Source organism: Amphiprion ocellaris, chromosome 20 (assembly GCF_022539595.1).
Source record: "Amphiprion ocellaris isolate individual 3 ecotype Okinawa chromosome 20, ASM2253959v1, whole genome shotgun sequence".
Lineage (NCBI taxonomy): Eukaryota > Metazoa > Chordata > Actinopteri > Pomacentridae > Amphiprion > Amphiprion ocellaris.
In genome coordinates, this window is record NC_072785.1 from 14,098,615 (window position 1) to 14,103,576 (window position 4,962).

The 4,962-nt window shown below is 43.0% G+C and overlaps 1 long non-coding RNA gene across 1 annotated transcript; it reads left to right on the forward strand.

Annotated features, from left to right (window-relative positions):
• Positions 1 to 790: 790 nt before the first annotated feature.
• LOC129347753 (uncharacterized) lies at positions 791 to 2,154 on the forward strand. The gene is made up of 2 exons (XR_008600001.1): positions 791 to 1,530; positions 1,613 to 2,154. It is a non-coding gene; the product is annotated as an uncharacterized LOC129347753 (long non-coding RNA).
• The last annotated feature ends 2,808 nt before the right edge of the window (positions 2,155 to 4,962 follow it).

A 4,962-nucleotide genomic window follows, 5' to 3' on the forward strand; every position in this document is an offset into this window, starting at 1 on the left:
TGGCCACCTCGTCTCTCCCATCCACCCATCTCTCCCAGTGCTTCCTGCCTGCCTGTGCTCCTGCTGCCGCCTCTCACGTTACAGTAGAGCCAGGCCTCGATGGCTGTTGCTCAGAGAGCAGAGAGTCCCATCTGGACCGTGAGGGAGAGTGAAAAGAGGCAGGAGGTGGACAGAGGGAGGAAGATAGCAACGGAGCAGATGTATTTCAGACAAGGCCAAAGGCTGGTTAAATCTGAACTACCTTGATGCAGTAGTTTTTCTGTTAGTGAAGAAGAAAATTTCAAATTCAAGTGTGCATGATGTGCAAAAATAGACTATTGCAGGAATTTGTAACTTCAGTCTTTCAAGTTATGATTGTGAACTGAATGCAGGTCAAACAACTTTTTAGCCAGATTACTGTGATCCTATTGCTGTGAGACAAGTAGTGAAGATTTTTTTTGTAATTTCTTTTTGGCAAATATGCAAAAGAGACAGCTTTTCAAATATGAATATTGCCACATTTGAGATTGCAAACTGGATATCTTTAGGTTTTTGACTGTTGGTTGCATAAAACAATGACCCTGAAGATGCTGTTGCCACATGTACATTTTGATTCCTTACATCAGACACCAAGAGACAGTGATTGAAAAGCTACTTTGCAGGTTGATAGATTGCAAATTCATCCCTGGATGCAGACTCCACTGCAAGCCCTGCAGCATCAGTGTGCATCCACCCTGCATTGTTGGCGCTGGTGTTAATTTAGGGGCTGATCGACCCTCTTGTGCATTTCATCAGCACATGGCCGGTGTTTGGGGGGTGTTTAATAGCAAACCCCGCCCCGCAGGGTCGACGCTGCTACGAGAGTCCCTGCGCCACTGTCTGATGTGTACACTCCTCCACGCGACAGACGCGTGGCAACTCCAGACGAAGAAGAGAACCGGAGCGCGACACTGACGTGGGACGGTGGAAGAGTCAAACGTTATTTGGTTGTTATCACGTTATTTGGCTGTTTGCACGTTGATTGGCTGAGGACGCGGACTGGAAGCGCGGAATTCGGTGTTTTCTGTGGTTTTGAAAAAGTGCGCGATGTGTAGGCTCAAATTTGATAAATAAGAGTGCAAACTAAAACCATCTAGCGACTTAAATCGTGTCAGTTTCCCTCCTAAGCGCGTTAAATTACCTTCCTTGTAGGTATTGCGTCGTTTCACTCGTTATTCTAATCATAATTGCGCACAAAGCTCCATTCTGGAAACGTCGTACGCCCATGGGCACGTTTTGTTTCAGTAACCTCCTCCTGCTGCGTCCGGACTTGAACTGTAGGACACAAACAGTTTCCTTCTTCCTCAATACTTGCATTCGTAATTTGGTCATGAGGAGAAAGTGGGTAAATCGTTTTAAATCAGCCTCATATTTGCTGTGAGAGCGGAGCGCAGCTGCAGGGAGGAGGATCAACAAGTTGTCCGGAGCGCAGACAGAGTGACGCCGCGCCGCAGAGCGCACTGCAGCTCCGCTTTGTTTTCTGAACCTTATCTCCTGAACCCAGACTAATAGGTTGGTGACCGGGGAAAGAAGGGGGTTATACAGAGGCTTTTATTTGTTCGCTGGGCCTGAGGAATGTTTTGCTTTTTTGCAGGGGCAAAAAGAAACTTTGCAGAAACTTCAGGAAAAAAAGGCGTGCAGCTCTGATTGAGCCTTGGATGCGTTGGAAAAGTTTTGCTCTTAAAGTTTTAAGTTTCTTGCTCCTATCTTTGCAAGTCATGACCTCTGGCAGGTCTAGGTCACTCATGAACTTTGAAACTGGGTCATCAAAGTGGCACATCTGGAAATAAGTGGCAAACATGTAGAGAAGATCTTTTCCTCTAATGAAAAGTTTGAATGAACAGTAACTTATAATAAACGTCAGCTGCATGACAGTGAAGGTGAAATACACATAAAGGCAACTTTTTGAATTTAGTTTTGCAGTTTTTACTTATTCCCCTAGTTAATTGCAGTTAATTTCGTCCCATAGATTAAGGACATTAAAGATTTCAGTGGTGAGTTTAAATAAAAACAGTAATAATGTAGAAGGACTCAAAAATAACAGTTATGCATTGACAGAAGTGCAGCAGACTGAAAGTCAACTTTTTAAATTTACTTTTGTACTTTACATTCTTAAAATAAACTCATCAGGGTGAACATATGCCTAAAGCTGTTTGCTTTGTCAGTTTGGGTTAAACACAAATAGATTTTATGGGTGTCTCAGAGCAAAAATAAAGAGATGCTGTAAATTAGATCCAAAACATGAACGATTTAGGCAATAATGAGAGGAAGAAATTGTTGCATTACAGTGGTGGAGGATGTATTCAGCTCCCTTTATCAATAAAAGTAGTAGTAATGCAAAGTGAAATGACTCAAAAGTTTCAATCCTGCATTACAAGTAGAGTTGCAATTTACCTAAAGCCAACTTTTGCATTTAGTTCTGTACTTTTCCCTTACTTTTCTCCCTTAAAAATAAACTCATTTAAAATATGCCTAAAGCTGATTGTTCTCTCAATCTGGGTTAAAGACAAATAGCTTTTAAGGGCATTTCAGAAAAAAGGGGGAGATGCAGCAAATTTGTTCCCATACATGAAAGATTATGGCAGTGATTAAAGGAATAAGTTGCTGGATTTCAGTGGTGTAGGATGTATTCAGCTCTTTTACTCATAAAAAAGTAACATTAATGCAAAGTAGAATAACTCGAAAGTACACATTATCAATTACAGGAGTTTCTTTTTTTAGGAAAGAGAAATAAGGAAAAAGTACAAAACTCAATTGTTGGTTTAGTTAAAAAGTTGGTTGGAACCAAAATTACTGTATCCCTTTTTTTTCGTGCCATGCTTGAAAGCTTATGGCGATAAAGGAAGAAATGACAGGATTTGAGTGGTGGATGATGTATTTAGCCCCTTTACTTAGATACAAGTAGCAGGCGTGCAAAGCAAAACTACTCAGAAGTAACAGTCCTGCATTAAATGTGTACCTTAATTAGGTTTGTAATGTACTTAAAAAAACAAAAATCTTTACTATGCATATGCCTATTATTGATAGTTATTTTATATACAGTTGAGCAGCTTAAATCGTCCTAAATCCACACCATATTTTATAAGATCACCTTGTTTTATATGTTACATCTTAACCTGTGAAGTAACTATAGATGTCAGGTAAACACTATGGAGTTAAAAGCAGGCCTGTTTCCCTCTTATCTGTCCTGCAGAATAAAGTAGCATCAAACTGAAACACTCTAGAGGCAGACCTACCCTGCAATTGTGAGTAAATGTTAGTTACATTCCCTCAGTGGTGAGTTTGAACATTCGTCCCTGAAAGCAGCACCGGCATCAGAGTCCCGCAGAGACCCCAAACCGGTCCCCGGTGTTGTCGAGCCTCCCCGGTTCGGCCCCGCGGGTTGATCAGCTGAGAACCACCTCCGACTGACATCCCCGAAACCCCGTCTCCATGGAAACCGCCTCGGCGGCGCCGCGAGGGCTGGCTCAAGGGCTGCTGTGAATGGGGTGACGTCACGGCGCCGGCGCCAGAGAGTCTGCTCCAAGGAGCAGCGCGAGAGAGAAAGAAGGAGGAGAGGAGAGGAGAGGAGAGGAGAGGAGAGGAGAGGAGAGGAGAGGAGAGGAGAGGAGAGGAGAGGAGAGGAGAGGAGAGGAGAGGAGAGGAGAGGAGAGGGTGAGGCTGCTGCCGCCGCCGCCGCCGCCGCCGCCGCTGCTGCTGCCGGTGGTTCGTTCGGCTTTGCACCGACGTGCTCTTGCGCCAATCCATCACCTGTCTGTCAGACATCAGTCAGGGGCGAAAGGTACACATCTGCAGGAGCGAAAGGAAGAAGGGGAGAAAATGGAAAAATCCTATTGCACCAGATGTGGACACAGACTGCAGGAGCTCCAGATTATATTAGAAATGCATAAAAAAAAACACACACACACACAGGATCGTCAGACAGCTGACGGAGAAGCTGCCCGTGAATACGAACCGCGCGTAAAAACAATGGCACAGATGGTGTTTTGCTGGATTTAAAATAAAAAAAGAAAATCCTGCAAAGCATTTTTCTGATAAATTTTACTGACTAGCATTTCCGGACTCAAAAATCATCATTAATTATTACACGTTAGAGCGATTTTCATTCCCAAAGCCTTGAGCTTTTGACGAGGATCCAGTCTGCCTTGAACTGCTTTCCCTCTTGTCCATTGTAGCTTTAGGATTATTTTGGTTTTGGGGATTTCTTTGTTTCGTCATTTCAGCTGAATTGTCCTGCAAATATCTGAATAAACCAAAAACATTAAAAATCATAATCCCTTCCCCGGTTACGTAAAGTCTCAGATCCTCCCCATTTAAGCCAAAGTTTTGTACCGATCTGCTAATTTTCTCTGTTGAGGAAAAACTCACGTTGATTCATTTTCTTCAGTTTAAACCACAAAGCCAAAAATCAAGCACATCACAGCAGTCTCCAAATGCCCCGGGGGGCAATTACTTAGTGCAGTATCAAACAGCCCCCCGTCACCTCCAGCTGAAGAATGAAGCGTGTAATTCCTACAAACAAATGGCTCATTCAGAAAACATTAAAGTGTCAATTGTAGTTAATCACCTCTTCACGTGTTCAGATATGAAAGGACATTTGTAGGCCAACTCGAAATGCACTTTGACATACAATACACCCAGGTGGCGACCATGCAGGGGCGCGCAAAGTTGCTCTTTTGCGCAAAAATACGCATCTACAACGGAGATGCAGTGCGCACAGTAGACGTTAACTTACTATAAGACAACTGTGATCACAGATTCACTGAAGTTACCATCAACTAACCATTTATTCACCTTCTGATCAGCGCTGTTATGCATCATGTCTACTGCAGTTCAAATGTGAAAATACACTTTATAGTGGTGAATTTGGACAACAATTAATCATAGGAATTCTGCATTTCTGCCACTTCATAAAGTCATAAAGATCTCCAAACTTAAGTCCTG